Raw genomic sequence first — 18290 nt, 5'->3', positions numbered from 1 at the left:
CATCTAGATAGGCATCTATCTCCTCTGGTTCCAGGGCTGCTGCCTGGCTCTGGAGCCAAGCCCAGTGGGCACCTCGGCTGAGGGCTCACATTGATTATTATCATAGATCCAGAGGAGTTAGCCGTGTTAGTCTGTAGTAGCAAAATCAAAAAGAGTCCAGTAGCACCTTTAAGACTAACCAATTTTATTGTAGCATAAGCTTTCGAGAATCAAGTTCTCTTCATCAGATGCCTGATCAAAACTGGGCAGATACAGAAGAGGAGGGGAGAAGAGAGAGAGAGAGGAAAGAACATATATCACAAAGAGACAGAATGCAATTAGCGTGGAGGCAATCAAAACATTCCTTTGCTTGGAAATGTAAACATCTCCTTTTGGTGTGCAGTCAGTTTGCCGTATTAGTTTGTAGCAGTGAAGGTATCCAATTCCTATGTAGTATAAGCCTTCGATAACCACAGCTCTCCCTGCCAGCTGCATCTGACAAAGAGAACTGTGGTCCCCGAAAGCCCACACCAGGCATCACTGGGCTCCCCCAGATCACGCCTCTGTAAAGAGAATCTGTTACCTGTGATAATGTGATAACCATTCATAGTCTCTATTCAGTCCCAGCTTGACAGAGTCAAATTTGCATATGAATTCCAATTCAGCAGCCTCCCGTTGGATTTTGTTTTTGAAAGGTTTCTGTTGAACCACAGCGACCTTTAAGTCTTTGGTGGAATGTCCTGGTAGATTGAAGTGTTCTCCCACTGGTTTTTGGACGTTTCCATTTCTAATGTCAGATTTGTGTCCATTTATTCTTTTGCGTAGAGGTTGGCTGGTTTGTCCAATGTACAGAGCAGAAGGACATTGTTGGCACATGAGGGCATATATCAGATTGGAGGATGAGCAGCTGTAAGAGCCAGAGACAGTGTAGTTGATGCCATTGGGTCCTGTAATTGTATTCCCTGGGTAGATATAGGGGCAGAGCTGGCATCTGGGTCTGTTGCAGTGCCTGGTACCTGTGCTGGTGACTCTGCTGGCCGATTCATGATTGTAAGTGAGAAGTCGTTTAAGATTGGGGGGCTGTCTGTAGGCAAGGAAAGGTCTTCCACCCAGAACTTCTGAGAGAGAGGTATCATTTTCCAGGATGGGTTGTAGCTCACTGATGATACGTTGGATGGGTTTGAGCTGGGAGCTATAGGTGACAACCAGTGGTGTTCTGTTGTTAGTTCCTTTAGGTTTGTCCTGGAGCAGACTGTTTCTGGGTACTAGTCTGGCCCTGTTGATTTGTTTCTTCATTTCTGTATCTGCCCAGTTTTGATCAGGCATCTGATGAAGAGAACTTGATTCTCGAAAGCTTATGCTACAATAAAATTGGTTAGTCTTAAAGGTGCTACTGGACTCTTTTTGATATTGATTATTATTAATCAGTGCCTGATCGGGTCAGGTCTGTGGGAATGGTAGGCTAGGGCTCTAGTCCCTCCTTCCCTCTGGTGCCAGGGCTGCTGCCAGGCCCTGGGGCCAAGCTCAGTGGGCACCTCAGCTGAGGGCTCACATTGATTATTATTGATCAGTGCCTGATCGGGTCAGGTCTGTGGGAGTGGTGGGCTAGGGCTCTAGTCCCTCCCTCCCTCTGGTGCTAGGGCTGTTAGAGCAACTTCAGTATGAGGATAAGCTAAAATGTTTGAGGCGTTTTCGCTTAGCCAGAGAGCTGCTATTTCATTTATTAATGAAACAGAAACAGTGGGTAGAGTGATTTTTCTCCCTTTTTTATAATACTAAGACTCATATTCAACCAACGAAATTGATCAACAGAAGACAGAGTATGGGTAAATTCATAAGATGACAATAAGTAATTAAATGGTGGAATTTGCTACTAGTGAACATAGTGATGGCCCTAGCGCAGAAAGCTTTAAAAGCAGATTAGATGGATTAATGGAGGCTAAGTCCATCAGTGGCTACTAGCCATGGAGACTAAAGGGAACCTCCACATTGAGAAGCAGTAAACCTTTGAATACCAGTGCTAGGAGGCACCATTAGGCAGGGTGACTAACCCTGGATTACTGGGTTGGGGTGCACACACAACCACTTGTAGACCAGCTGGCAGTGTGACCGGGGCACCTGGGCCAGTTAGTGGGGTTACACCTGGCCTAGGGCACCCAAAACCCTCAAGCTCACTGTCATCAAGGGAGCACCCAGGCCTCTATACCCTCTTTCTTGCCCTTCCAACTGGTTGCCCGCTATGAGAAACAAGATGCTGGGCTCGATGGATCATTGATCTGATCCAGCTGGGTTCTTCTCATGTTTGGAGGGAATATATTAGATATTATTTAAAAACTAAAGGGAATAAATGTTACCTCCAGGAGGCTATGGACTGGCCCCTCTTGGAAAAATTTCTGGCCTAGATGGACCCATGTTTTAATTCAGTAGGACTTCTTGTACATTTGGAATGGTACATACAACTGTTTCACTTGAATCATTTTGGTTTACGTTGATATTGTCTTTTCTCGTAAATCAGTACTATTGATTATTTAATGCTATATTTACTTAGTGAGTTTTGCACAACTTTATTAATATTCATTTGTAGTTTGAATACAAGGTATATTCTTGTTCTATTGTCATAATTTATTTCTAACTTTGGTTCAAGTGGTAAGAGTTGTTTAAAGGAATCTCGTATTTGTTTTAGTTACAGCATATACTTGTTGATCTACCGAACCCATGATTTGCAAATAGAGGAGGAAAGTACTGAGGGAGTTACTGAAATGTCAGATTTGTAATGGACTGGTACTTTATTTGAGAGTGCTACGCCTCAGGCTTCCCTGCTGCTGTAACATGGTGACATCTATCAGTCCATTAAAGAGCCTCCCAGAAAGGTAAACAGCTCCAATATACAAGAACATCTGGCTCTCATAAATTAATGGACCGTTTACACAGTTAGGACTGTTTGCATGCAGAAGCAGACTTTCCTGCTAATGTTGTCATAAGCTTTTGATTCTCCAGGTTCATCCATGAGTGTTTTGGCTTGTTCTAGTCAGTTGGTTTTAATTTATTTTACTTTGTCACTCATGAAATGAAGAGGAACAAGGCAATCGTGAATCATGTTTGACATGGCTGCTCTTGTCTTTTGATCCTTTGGGGTTTTGGTCTATTTTCTCTCTGAACAGGAAAGTCACGGAAGCTTGAAAAGGTGAAGGTTAGGGGTGAAGTTGTTGAATTTTTCCCTCTACCAAATCCAAGCTCCACATACTTATACCTTTCCATATTCCCACAAGAAACTCCTTTCCACAATCTTTATGGACTATAATGCTGTCTAGCATATGCTTTTTCTCACCAAATTAAAAGTTGAGATCAAGTTCAAATGAGAACAAGCCATGGTTTTGTTAACCTTTTTCCTCACTTGAATAAGGCAGGTAATTGATTTTTAATGTTCACAGAAACAAACACAATATATTTGTAACAGACTGATGTCTTTGATATCCAAACAATGGTGACAGTACAATTTGTGTGGTTAAAATGGTGGCAGCATTCAGTAGTTGTAGGAGTCTATCAAGAGTTTGCATTTATATCTATAGAGTCTACAAGGAATATTATTCAATAAACCACTGAAAAGTGTCTCAATCATTTTTGTCCCACAAGATATAAAGAATATCACTTTGCTGTTCTGTTAACTCCAAGTGCTGGAACCAAATGAATGCCTGCAATTTCCTTTCCTTAATTCCTTTTGTCACTATTTATTTATTTATTTATTTATTTATTTATTTGTTTGTTTATTTATTTATTTATTTGTACCCTGCCCTCCCCACAGATGGGCTCAGGGCGGCTAACAACATTCAAAAAATACATTAAATGTTACAAAACCATAAAATCAATAATATTTTTTTTAAAGTCATTAAAATAGTCCAGGAGCAGTCTATTTAAACAAATATTGGGAGTCCGTATATGGGCATAGCAGATGGCTACATGATTCTAATCTTCCATTTTAATGGGTGAGAGTTCTTTAAGAAAAAGATAGAGAATACAGGAGGTTGAAATGATTAGCTTCCATGAATGTCATTGTGCTTCAGCCAAGCCAAAGTTCAGATGAATCCCAAAAGAGCGCAAATCCATGCAAGACAGAATGATTTTTCTAAGCTTGATGGGGCATTTTTTCTTCACAAGTATTGTTTTAGTCAGAAGAAAACTTTTAATAAACCAGCTAAACCCATGTGATTAATTGACTAAAAATTCTTTTATTGGGTGACAGAACGAATGTTTACACATTTGGTGTGAGAAACAGTATTTCTACTTAGTTAGAAACAGGTTTATAATGGTTTCCTGATGAACTTTGCAGGCACTAGTTTTTATATGTAATTCCAATGAATAAGTAAAAAATAAGTTTGAAACTTGGGGGGAGGGGTGGGGAGATGAGTCCTTAGTCCTTTTTGCTTCTGGCTCCCGAAAAGCAGCTTTTAAGATATGTAAAATGCTATGAGGAACAATCTCTTTGAATTCATTAATGTCTAGAAATATTGCTGGAGGAAAATGCAAAACATCATAGAAGTATCTGTACAGTCATAGTTTTGCCTTTTAAAATTTATTTTAGATGCCAATGTGGTTAACCAATCTATAAGAATTAGCACAATCAATAAGTAAAGTTAACTCCTAAAATATAAATGACTTGGAAAACAAAGGACTGAATAGGTTATAAAAATATGCAGTCACCGCGAAACAATAATTTGAGAAGCAGAGAAGCCACTTTAATCAAGTTATGTGTATCCAGACAATAGAATCAACCATTCCATGGGATCTGGAAATAAAATAAACTGACGCATCTAATAAATGTCTAGTTGTTCTTTCTTCCTGCTAAAATATATTGTAATTGTTTCTAAAATGTATTTTAATCCTCTATATAAATGTTTCTAAAATGTATTTCTAAATGTTTCTTAAATGGATTTTAACCTTCTATATTACTAGTTTTGGGAGATAACAATACAATTGTTCCAGTCTATGTAACTTATTTGAACATAAACACAATATATCTAATTCTCAACATGGCCCTATCTGTAGATACATAAACCCAGAGACTGGAGCCATGAACATGCAAGACAGACCCTTCTACAAACTGGAGATTCAGGTTTGTAGAAAAATAGGAAATCTTTTTTAAAAAATGTCACATGAGGGGGTTTAAACCCTTCCCAAAATAATAAAAGCAGCATCTATATTTTTGAGAAATGAGTGCCCTCCAAGATCTCAATAGCCATTATGCAACAACAATAAAATTGCCACCCTAGGGTTTGGACTGCTTAACAAGTTTGAGATTTCATTAGAGTACTGACCACCCTGCTGTCCAAGCATCTTCCTGCCTGAGCGGATAGAGGTGGTATTAGAGGGTATTGAGGACTCCTAGGCTGGTTGCTTTAGGGGACTTCATCCATGCTGAAGCTACCTCATTGAGGATGTCTCTGGATTTCATGGTCTCCACGACAACTATGGGCCCTTCCTAAGCAATTAGAGGTCCCATCCTGTGCAAGTTATATTATTGATCTGGTTGTAACAGCAATATGGATTAGAGTACATTGTATCATAATGGTACACATGTATTATAGTGAACTGTATATGAATGTTAATGTAGTTTTTTAACAAGTTATATAACCACACAGATTTTCTTTTCATCTTTGATAGCCAATTAAAAATAGTGTAGATAAATGATTCTCTAGTTGTCGAAGGCTTTCACGGCCAGAGAACGATGGTTGTTGTGGATTTTCCGGGCTGTATAGCCGTGGTCTTGGCATTGTAGTTCCTGACATTTCGCCAGCAGCTGTGGCTGGCATCTTCAGAGGAGTAGCACTTTTAGACTTTTGGTGCTACACCTCTGAAGATGCCAGCCACAGCTGCTGGCGAAACGTCAGGAACTACAATGCCAAGACCACGGCTATACAGCCCAGAAAATCCACAACAACCATGATTCTCTAGTTGTTAGAATGGACCAATGAAGATCTGCTTTTCCTGTTATCTTCTAATGATTTATATAGCTTATCTTGCAGCTAGACATAGCATTACTTTTTGCTAGGTAGAATGTCACTCAATTGAAAATCTAAATAATTTTAAATCTAAAACAAATCATAATTTTATATTGTTGTCATGTGTGAAAGATCTTTTTCTCTTCAGATGTGTCAATTGTTATAAAAGGTGCTAACCCAGATAACAGATTGTGGTCTTGCTGAGAGAAAATTGTACTTGACTGTGTGCTATACTAATGAAGTTTGAAATGACCCCACTGATTTTAAAATCCAATTCCTGCCTATAACTTTGCACTTTTCAAAGCAAAATGATACCTCATTTTCTCAGAATAATTGGGCAATCCCAGTTATAACAATAGGTTCAGATAAAGAATCTGGTTTTGCTTCTGTAAAAGATATTTGTTCAGATATGTATCAATTTACTCCACCACTTATTAGAAACCATATGAAAAATACATTTGAATTACATAAACCACAGGTATCCTGTTAGAATTCATAAAATTACCACATTGTTGAAATCTGATTGGTGAAAGTCACTGTAAAAATCTTTGTTTATTCAAGGCTTGTCGTTCCACAGTTGTTAGATGTGAAACCTTCAGCCAATGCCAAGAGGAATCAATCTTTTAAAAAACTATAGTATTTAAATGTTCGAGTAATACTGGTTCACTTTTCATGTTCAACAAATATAGAAACTGAATTTTTGAACATGATTTCAATAATTAATAAACTATATTAATTGCTAGAAAGTTGTAGGCCAGTATCTAAAGAGTTGGTCTTTGAACTTCTGTCTCTTGAACAAGCAGCTGTATATTGCATGGAAAATACTTTGGAAACTGAGGAATATTTCAAAAACATTTTATAGTAGATAGACCAACTAAAATCTCAACTACTTCTAATTAAAAATGAAGGTGGTGCCATTATTGTATTTGTGTAGGATTTGTATGGAACTTTATGATTAAAGCGGTTAAAACATGGATAAATTGCATGAGAATATAAGAAATACGATCTATTTTTTGCAATTATAAACATATTGATCAGAATTTCTCAGACATACAATCCATCTGGAATTAAAATTGATGGCTTTTCATTCCAGTGTCTAAAATAGTCTGCCTTTTCTGAGTAAAATGTAAGTATTAAATGAAATTGTGACCTGTGTTTCTTGTGAAACATTCCAAGCCCAATCCAAAAGCAGTGACATGGAGCCTTATCCTTAGCATGTTCACAATTAACTAAGTCCCTTCATTATGTGAAATTGATTTCCAAGCATGTCTGTTTAGGACTGCAACTTACACAAAAAAATCTTTTTTAAAATTTAAAAGTGTATAGGAATGTGTAATACAAAAATCAAAACCTGAAAATTAACTGCTCTACAAAGCCAAGTCTTTTGCTGAAAAAATATTTACAATAAATTTTCATTACTCATTAACATAATTGCAACACAGTTGTTACTCACTGACTGTTATGCAAAAATTCAGTTGAAATGGCCTAGGATTGCCAACCTCCAAGTGGTGGCTGGATAACTCCCTAAATTAAAACTGAGAAAATGGCTATTTTGGGGGCGGACTCTATGGCATTATACCCTGCTAAAGCTCTCCTTCCTCTCCACAAACCCCCACCCTTTCCAAGCTTCATCCCCCAAATCTCCATGAATTTCTCAGCATGGATCTGGCAACCCTAATTAGTGGACAAATGCACAAATGTACACTTTTTTATTACTTTAAAATATATATTTTGGAACTTCGGCCATCATCTCTGATCCAGCTTCCCCCTTACTTCCCATTCAAAAATCTGATGTATTAAGATGCAAAGGAAGAATTTCTTACCTCTAGAATGAGCCATTATTCTGGGTTTGTCTCCTGATTGTAAGGAGACATGCATGTTGCTTAATGTCAAGGCTCAGAGTGTAATCTTCTCCAGAGCAGATTGTTTGTCTGCGCAGGTTTTGGTTAAAAGTCAGTCGCTTTCAATACAGATAAGAGTATGAAATTACCTGCCCCGTTCTTCTAGGGATTGATTCTTTGTGTCTACTCATTCCAGAGCTGATTTTACACATCTTATAATCACTTTACTCATGGCATACTAGTATGTGGCAGTGCAGTTTAGAAAAATTGCTATATATGTAGGGGGATTTTTAAGTTCAAGGAAATAAGTGGGGAAAAATAATCCAGACACTTGTCAACACTCTTGCCTCAGTCCTCTGCAAAAGTGCTTTCAGGTTCCTTTCTAGTGTTTATGTTGCTAAGATCTTTGTTGAAAGTTTGGTGTAGTGGTAAATAAAGGGCTTGTATTTCAGTGATTAGTGCTGACAGACAGAGTTTGTCTTGTTTTATACTTTTTTACCCATTTACTTGCTAAATGGAACTTAATGACTTCTTGCAAGGGGCATATGATAAACCCATTTAACTCTTCTCCTTTCATTTGAAAGGATTAGTTGTCTTCCACTATTGTTGAAGTGAAAGAGATTATACTGAAATTAGTAGTTGATCTTTTTTTAAAAAAATCTCTACTAAACATTCTGAAGATAGTCTCCAGTTTTACAAATTCGATGCTTAAAATCAGCAAGAAAATAATGTTTTCTGTTAAGAGATTAAATTATGTTTCCCATCATTTTCTCTGAAAAGAAAAATGTTAATCTTTGAATAAATAATAGCTAGGAACAACACTAGGATTTTTGTGGGTGCAAAGCTTCGCCTAGGGAGCAGTTTTCCCTCATACCTCCTCCCCACGGTAGCCCCAAATTCCCCTTGAAATCTTGTTCCAAGGAGGCCCCCTTCCCCAGGAAAAGGATTTGGAGGAATGGGATGTTATGGGAGGGAAAAGAAGGAAAACCACACCCCTGGGAGCAATCATTTTTACCCACAGAAATTCTGGCACGGATCCAAGCCATCGATTTCAATAAATTCATGTCTTGGAAAAGTGAATCTTGAAAAGTGTATAAATACCTAGTAATGCTTAGAATTATGTTTCATCATATGCTTCTATAAATTTTAGAAAGACATACCTTTAATAGACTTGTCTCAGGGCCTTTTACAGGTTTGTTATGGAGTATACACTCATTGGGAAGCTGTAGCTATCCATGGCTTGCTCATGACTGCCTATCTGTGTAATGCACATGTTTGCAAATAGTCACACAGATTGTTGGTGTACACCTAAAAACATTTCAAGTGTATATACAGTTTCTGCCACAGAGTCACTATCTGATCTTGAGTTAATCATATCTTCCCCCACATTAACTAGAAGTACATTCAACCTGTGAGGAATGGCGTGTGGGTCCTAAAATTTATGGTTCCTAAATGAATATTTAAATGAAAGATTTAATAGCAAACTTAAGGAGTACAAGTTTTAAGAGAGCAAACCTAAGCATGTTTACTTAGTGTTCTTAGGTTTGTACTCTTAAGAGGGAGAGGACTACTTTCTACAGTCTTACTGTAGCCTGGAAGATGGCTTCTTATCTCTACATGGCCAACCTGGCCACCTGGATCCATGCTATGGTAACATCAAGGCTTGACTATTGTAATGCGCTATACATAGGTCTCCCATCTAAGTTAACTCGGAGGCTCCAATTAGTTCAAAATGCTGCAGCTCGACTGTTATCAGGAGCGAGCAGGAGCATGAACACCACTCTTAACCTACAGTCACTCCATTAGCTACCTATCAGTTACCGTGCTCAGTTCAATGTATTAGTTATTACATACAAAGTTATTCATGGCTTTGGTCTGGCATACCTATGGGACCACTTCCCTCCCTATGTTCCTCGATGGTGGTTTCTCTTATCTGAACAGGGTCTCTTGCAGGTGCCAGGCTGCACATGGGCGAAATCAACAGCAGTCCGTACATGGGCTTTCTCTGTGATAGCCCCTGCCCTGTGGGATGCCTGAGGAAGTCAGGAGAGCCCCCACTCTCCTGATTTTCCACAAACTATGCAAAACCAAATTATTCAAAAAGGCTTTTTAGTCAGATAGGAGGGCTGTATTGTAGGAATGGGGTCTCAGATGCTTCATTAATGAGTTAGGGACCATAGACTTCAGTACTATGTTGCCTTACATATTATCTGTTGCTTTAAATATGTACTCTTATGTACCACCTGTGCTTCATGTTGTCTAATGTCAGTCCTAGAATTGATTATGTTCTGTTTCAGTATATTTTTCTGCTTTGTATTGGATTCTTGCTAGTGCTGCGTCTTTTTAAACTGGTATCTATTTACTCTATGGCATTGTTTATGGAAATGTCCTTGGTACTGATTGTACTAATCTCATACTGTGTAATCCACCTTGAGTCTCAGTGAAAAAGGTGGACTATAAATGACACAAATAAATGAATAACTCTCTTAGTGTAGAAGTTGATACTTTGATTTATGAATGACTGAGCCATATAGTGTAATTAAGTTGGACATAACCTTTATAAATTAAATTGTAGGTTTTCATCAACACCCATTTAATTTCTCATTTTTAAAAAATTGGTTCAGTTACACACATTTTTGTTTTTAAGTTGCAAGTGTGCAGAAGGACCCTCCTTGTTTGCTGGAAAAGAATATGTGTATCTGACTGCTGTACAATTGACCCAGCCTCCTGCTCAGGAGACATTGTGTGATTGATTTCCTTTGGGAAAAGTGTTATATCTCAATTTATTTTTAAAAAGCCACTTTTCCCTCTCCATGACAGCAATGTGTGTTACTTGAATCTTTATTCACATTTTGGTACTCAACAATACTGGCTACCTAGTTAATTCTGAGCCTGATTCAAAGTACTCACATAGGCACTGAAAGCCCCTAGATAGCATGGGACTAAGTGTGTGCATACAAAAAAAGGTTGAGCTAGATCAGGGTTTCAAGGAAAAAAACAAACAAAAATTAGTACCACTGAAATCTGGATATGATGCTCTAATCCAGTCCCAAATTTATTTGGCCATCATTCCCTACGGGAGGAACTATCTGGGGGGGCTAGGGGGGCATTTTTCAAGTAAACCCCATCAAATTTGCTGGAAACCTACTCCTGCCTACTCACTAGAGACCTCTCAAATTTCAAGAAGAGTGGACCCTGAGGTCCGATCCCATGAGCCCCCTTCCCCACTATCCATTTTTTCCTATGCAAGAGAAAGCTCAACATAACCAAACTGAAGCAATGGGATGGAAAACACACACACACCCAAACCAAAGCGAAGCAAGGGGACCAACATGAAACCAGAGAATCATGTCAAACCAGAAAATTCCAGCCAGTCCAAATTGAAGCAATCTGCACTGTTGCTATCCCAACAGAACTAGTGTCATTCACAGAAGTCAGGCAGAATCAGAATCCAGGACCAATGAGGAAACACCACAGAACAGAATCAAGCAAGTGCCCACATCATCATCACTGGCCATCCTGTTCCCTCCCACCCCTCCAATAAAGAAAATTAACATTACACACAAGAATAGACAGTAAACAACCAACACTTAAGTTAACACAGTAAAGCAAAGCATCCCCCTCGACACCAGTTACTTAAAAGCAATTAATAACTATGCTTAATGCTTAGAAAACTGCCCACCTACCCCCACTGAACACAAGGCGAGCCAACCTCCCTCCTCCAAGTAACAGGACAGGGAAGAGTCATAGGAAACTAAAAAAACAGGTGGAGTCAGGTAGCCCTCCTCAGACAGGAAGCACAGCAAGAGCAAGACAAGACAGCAGGGCAGGCAGGTAAATCCAATAATCCAAGGCAAAAAGAGCAGGCCATAGCAAGCAAGAGCAGCCAGCTGCCACACTATTGAGGAAAATTATTAATGTTCCTTCCACCAATTTTCACTCCACCTTCTTCTAAATCTAATCCAGCTTTCCTTATGATATGGTCTGCATAGAGGTTGAACAGGTAGGGAGATAATATGCATCCTTGTCTGACACCTTTGCCATTTGGAAACCATTCTTTTCTTTATATTCTGTCCTTACAATAGTCTCTTAATCGGAATACAGGTTGAGTTGCTTAGTCTCATGCCATTAATAGCATTACCTGTCCTTTTCTACATATTAAACCTCTATTAAAGGAGCAGGAGGTTCCCCCCCCTCAAAATTGCTGGCACCCCTACAGTGTCCTCTGAAAAGACTGATACACATTTAATAGAAGCCCCTTTGCCTCCCAACAGTTCCACTATGTCTAAAAAAACTTTCTTATTTTTACTGAACTTTTCTTTATGTTCTCATATTTAGCTTTTACTGTTTCTTTAATCACCCTTTGGATTTCCCCTCCCTACAATTACCCTTCTTATAAGTTTTTTAACTAGTGCATTTAGGCCAGAGTAACAGAAACCAGCCATTTAAATCCTGTTCCCAGCATCTGTAATGAAAAACAGAAAAGAAGGAAATAGCAGCACAGCCAAAATGTGATGTCTAATATCAGTTCTAAACACGTCAGTATTTGATACTATGCATATAATATAAATCTTAAATTATTTTTGTGGGCAATTTTGCCATCACACAATTTATCATTTTTCAACCAGAAATAAAGGCCACCACTGAGCTGGAATGACCATGAATTCAGCTGACCTCATTTTTTTTAGCTAACTCGTTACAACAGAATTGACTTGTTCCTCTTGATTTTGAATTTGGTACAAGGGGAGGGACCGTGGCTTGTGGTGAATCATCTTGCTTTGTGTGTGAAGGGTCCTCCTGGGTTTGTTCCCTGGCATCTCCATTTAAGAGGGTCAGGTTGTAGGTCATGTGATAGACCTCCACCTGAGACCCTGGAGAGCTGCTCCCAGTCTGAGCAAACAATACTGACCCTGATGGACTGATAGTCTGATTTAGTATAAGACAGCCTCATGTGCTCATACAGCTGACAACATCATACCATATCAGTTACATAATGTTTCTAGTGGTCATGGAAAATAAAAATGGAAAATCAAATGCAAATTACAGACACAAGTAGTAGAGGTAGTCTATGTTCATAATATATATTTGCATTTATGCTACATTGTATTATTGTATCTGAACATTTTAATATGTTTATCAGAGGAGGGCAGTGTTGTGGTGTTGCCTTGACAAGTCAATAAACCTTGAACATTTGTTATATGGTTGTATACCTTCATGATGTGTTTATGGCTTTTTTACCATCAGTTGCTAAAATTAGGCCCAGAGCTGCTTCATTATTTCTGATTCTTTTAACCATGATTAAGAAATTGGGAATGCCCAGTGGACTCCCTCTCTTTCCCAAGAGAATTTCCTCTCCTCTTTTCAGTAATCAATCTTGGAGTAGCATTTTTCCTTTATTTAGATTAATGCTAAGTATGGTTGTCTTGAACCAGGATTTGCAAACCAGCTTCAGATTTGGTTTGAAAATTTTGCCATCTCTGCAGTCAAAGTGCTACATTATTGATAATGGTTAGAAGGAAAGAGGCGAGTATTTATATAGAGTGTATGATCCACCAGGGAGCTCTTGTTCTCTTAACTATATTTGCCATTTGAATATATTAAAACATGTGACGACTATTTTAGACACACCAACTTCAAAAAGTTATGGTACTGCTATCTGGTGCTCCCTAATATCTGGCAAAACAGCAAAGTCTTCTTTAATGAATTTTATTTGAATGTTCATAGCAATATAAACATATAGGATGTCATCTGGAAGTCTGGGCTTTGTTGTTATCAATACACAGATAATACTCAGCTCTATTATATTGAATCTTGGGAAGACAATGGAAGTTCTGAATCACAGTGAGCTGTAGGGTGGACAGGGATTAATGAAATTGCAGCCCTCTTTATAATCCCAGTCATAAGGTTCAGGAGGCTCATGGATCTGCTGCTGCTCCTGATCAAATAATGAATGTCCAGGGGTGTCTACCATTAACTAGCTTTGGTTGATTCACCAACACTTCACCAGATTAGGTTACTGATATGTGCTCTCTGTGAAGCTGCCATTGAAAAGGGTTTTGAAAACTGCAACTAGCCCAAAGTATGGCTTGACAGACATTGGTAAGGTCAAGCTGCTTGGAGCATATTACTTCCATTTTGTTCAATCTGTATTGGTTTCCACTTAGTTTCTGGGCCCAAATAAAATTGCTGGTTCTACGTTTTAAAATTCTAATGGTTTGGGACCTCAGTATCAAGTGTCGCCTCTTAGCATTGTAGTTAGATGCTCTTCCCCATGTATCTCCACTATCTGCAATAGAGTGGGTGACTTATGAGAGGATCTTCTTTGTGTAGCACCATGGCTTTAGAATTCCCTCCTGAGAGATGTTTACCTCACCAGCATTCTGCTCCAGACTAAAGACAATCCTTTTTACCAGGGCTTTTGCTGACTATGCTGTTGCTTAGTTGTTGTGTTCTTCGATACTGGTTTTTAAATGTTGATAAGAGGAGGCTGTATTGTTAGCCAATATCTTTGTTTTTATTGTAGTATTATGATTTCTGTCATAGCTTGTTAGAACTACTCTATTTTAAGTTGGAAATTTTTACATGCTTTCAAAACAGGGCCAAGCTACAAGTGACGAATGACACTTGAACGGCAAGTGGATTGAGTGGAGCACAAGTGAACAGGGAGAAATACACTTGCCGTTCAAGTGTCATTCGTCACTTGTAGCTTTGCCCACAGATTCAGATTAGAGGAGAGAGAAAAGGAGGCCAGCGGGAATGTAGACTGGAAGAGGAAATGACAGGAAATACACTGAGAGCCAAGCTACAAGTGACACCTGACATAGGTTGGACACTTGTCAGCTTCCCTCAAGTTTTGATGGGAAATGTAGGCATCCTGGTCTTGCAGCTGTAATGGAGAGCCAAGCTGTAAAACCAGGACGCCTACATTTCCCATCAAAACTTGAGGTAAGCTGACAAGTGTCCAACCTGTGTGAGGCATCATTTGTAGCTTGGCTCTCAATCAGATACAACTAACGTGTTAAGTGAGATTGTTACAGAGAAAAAAACTGTAGGAATGAAAAAGAAAAGTTCCATACCTGAATCCAGGAACACAGTGATCTACAAGGGAGAAACTGTGCCTGAACAAACAAAAACATCTACGTATGTGTTGCTGTGGCCTTAATATAGAGATTGATCTTTGAGTCAACTGTAAGTTCATCTACGGCTTCCTCAGCTATGTCGTGATGCTAAATCATAAACAGGTGCTGGTTCACAATGCCACTTCTTGTGTATTTATTGTCTTCATATGCTCTCTGTACTAAACAACAATATTGTCATAAAGCTCTTCCACATTTCTTATTATAGTGAGAACATGGTGAGCCACATCAATGGGGTGCTTCAAGGATACTGTTAAGGCAACTGTCACAATTATTTAATATTAATCATTTTACAGCGCGGCAAATCTTGGAAGCATGTAAAAGAGGGAGTTAACTTTCTCTATTGCATGTATGCTCTGACTCTTTGTGTGGTTGCTTAAAAGATCTTAGTGCAGCCATCCAAGGACACTAACTCCACTTCTTGCTTTATATGTCTATAGTTCTGAAATGGGAGGATTTGTACACATTCATTTCAGAGTGGTGAGGGGTTTAATAAAGAAACTGCCATGTTAGCTCTGTTAGCTGAACATAAAAGAACTATCTGAACTTTTGTTGGAGCTGTTGATCTATTCTATACCTTCTTGGGAATGAATGACCCCTTGCATTATTGGATTTTTTAAAATGTGTGTTTGTACATTCAGGCATCATACTTCAGAGACTGAAATGTTGAAGCAAGGAGGGATTGTAAATAGTCCAAATGCTTTATTAATTGTTTAATGAAAAGTCAACACTTCTTTAAGATTCTCTCTGTAGAACCACATGAATTATTTGGTTCAAATGACCCACCAAAGAGAAAAACATGGTTTTAATCTTAATCTTTTACCATGTTAATCTTGTTCTGTTTTATGCTTGGATAATCATGTTCATGCACCTGCCCATTCAGGGACAGCAGCTTGTGTGGGCCAAAGAGGCAGAATTCCACTGAAAGCTCTTGGCACTTCCTCTAAGAAAACAAGTAATAACAAAAAGTATATTGCTGTGAAATTTGGTTCCTAAACTAGACAGAGATTCTGTAACTCTTGGCACTTCCAGCATGTCTCATAAATTAAAACCAGGAATACTAGTCTCCTACATGGAAGCAGACTGAGCAGTATTGTATTTGTTGCATGCTAGTATCTACTGTATCTATCTTATATTCCTAAGAATTCTAGTTTTAGTTCAATAAAAATAAAGGTTAAAAATTAAGGTAAAAGTTTACTGTGACTGTGAAAATGTCTTCAGGGCAGAAATATTGTCACAGGTGAGATGGGGTTGGAACCCAGGTGCATGTCCAACTTTCTGTCTACTGCCCATCTACCTCACTCAGTAGGAAATACTCTCATTCAAAATTAAGTGTAAATTTTTGAAAGATATTTACATGCATTTAATTGTCAGCAATTATATAAAATCTTGTTTAATATTACTAATACCCTCATCATTTTGATGGCATGAGCCACTCTCTCCCCTGAAGTGTTTTCATGGAAAACAGAATTAATATACCGAATTCATTGCCACGAGATGTAATGATGGTCATTAGTTTAAACTAACTTAAAAGAGGGATAAATAAATGTCTGCCAATTACTGTATATTAATCTCAATACCAGTTGTGAGGAACAAGTGCCAACAACAGGGGAGGGTTCTGCCTTAACTGTTTGTGACTTTATCTGAGGCATCTTGTGGGTGGCTATGTGAAACAGGATGCTGTTCTAATTACAGTATGATCCATCAGGGCTCTTCTTAAATTCTTAGAGATTAAGATGCTCAGAGGTGTCCAGAGTTCCATGAGAGGAAAAGAGATTTAAGCCCACACTGTTTGATAGTTATAATAATAATAATAATATTTAATTTAGGTGAAAGATTTATATGATCGAAGAGAAACCAGAGTATAAATATCCACCCTTCACAGTTAATAGCATAATAATAATATTCAATTTATATACCACCCTTCAGGATGAATTAACACCCACTCAGAGAGGTTTACAAAGTATGCCATTATTATCCCCACAACAACAAACACCCTGTGAGGTGGGTAGGGCTGAGAGAGCTCTGGGAGGGCTGTGACTGACCTAAGGTCTCTGAGCTGGCTTCAAGTGAAGGGGTGGGAAATCAAACCCAGTTCTCTCTTTTTTATATATATTTATTAACTACATTGACTAACAATACAAAGGGAGAGAAGGGGGGCAGGGGAAGGAAAGAAAAAAAACAGCAACATATAACAACACTACACTACACATAATGCTTTCCCTTCATACTGCCATTATTAAAAAATTAAAACTTTGTATAATATTGATGGAGTGGCTGACCTTGCAAAATACAAATTACAATTCAAATTAAGTCTTCCCCCCCCCCTGGGCCTCGGACGCAATTCTCTCTGAGCAACTGCAGCCGCAGTGCTCGTTCCCTCCCCCCCCTTCAGACTTCGCCTTTTCTTCTTGCTTCGTGTCTTGCTGAAATTCTTGATTTTTGTCCTCAAAATCCCTTAATTGATCTTCTGATGTTATCTTGTAAGCTTGATCTTTGAAACTGAACCAAATACCTTCCGGAAATAGCCATTTGTACTTTATTCCACGTTCCCTCAGAAGAGCTGCGAGCTTTTTATACTTAAATCGTCTTTTCCAAACTAAAAATGGAACGTCCTTCAGTATCTTGACTTTATTACGCAGAAAATCCAGATCCGCATTATATGAGTTGTATAGGATAGTGTCTCGGATCCTTTTAGATGAAAACTCGATGATGATCTCGCGAGGCAGCTGACGCTTCGTTGCATATTTTGAAGAAGCCCAACGGACTTCCAAAATGGCGCTTTTTACCTCTTCTTTAGTTGCCCTCGCGGGTGTCGCCAATAGTTCCGAGGCCAGACCCCATAAATCCTCATTTTCCTCCTCTTTCACGTTCTGGAGGCGCAAAATTGTCTGTGTTCGTTCCACTTGTAGCCCGATGAGCTGGTTCTGCACCAGCTTTAACTCTTTATTCGTTGCCCTCACGAGTGACGCATTTTCCCGGGCAGACTTCTCTGCCCCCCCCCGCTGCTTCCTTGATGGTTTTCACTTCGCTCTCAGTTAAGCCCACCCTTTGATCTGTTTCGTTCAGCTTGTCAGCAAAGGGCTTTATGGCTTCGATAACCGACCTTTTCACCAAGTCTTCGAGCGACTCTCCTTTCGCCTGCAGGGCAGCCGAAATTGACTTGCCCAAAGCGGGACTCTGCTTTTTCGCTGCCATTTTAGGGGGGGGGACCGCCAACCAAATTCTGAAACTCAGCGAGGGGGAAGAGCGAGCCTTCTTAGCTTCAGATCCCACCACTCCTTCGCGTGCGCTTGTAATAACAGAAGGGATTTGCTTACTTACAGGCTTCCGCCTAG

General features: G+C 39.0%; 1 protein-coding gene across 1 annotated transcript in view; it reads left to right on the top strand.

The window, feature by feature from the left end:
• The window catches only part of LOC129327368 (collagen alpha-1(XXIII) chain-like), a 507186-nt gene that overhangs the window by 205397 nt on the left and 283499 nt on the right, over positions 1-18290 (top strand). The window lies entirely within an intron of this gene.

The sequence above is a fragment of the Eublepharis macularius genome, chromosome 4 (genome assembly GCF_028583425.1).
Source record: "Eublepharis macularius isolate TG4126 chromosome 4, MPM_Emac_v1.0, whole genome shotgun sequence".
NCBI lineage: Eukaryota > Metazoa > Chordata > Lepidosauria > Squamata > Eublepharidae > Eublepharis > Eublepharis macularius.
Note: the sequence above shows the minus strand (reverse complement) of the source record. Positions and strands in the feature narration are given on the sequence as shown.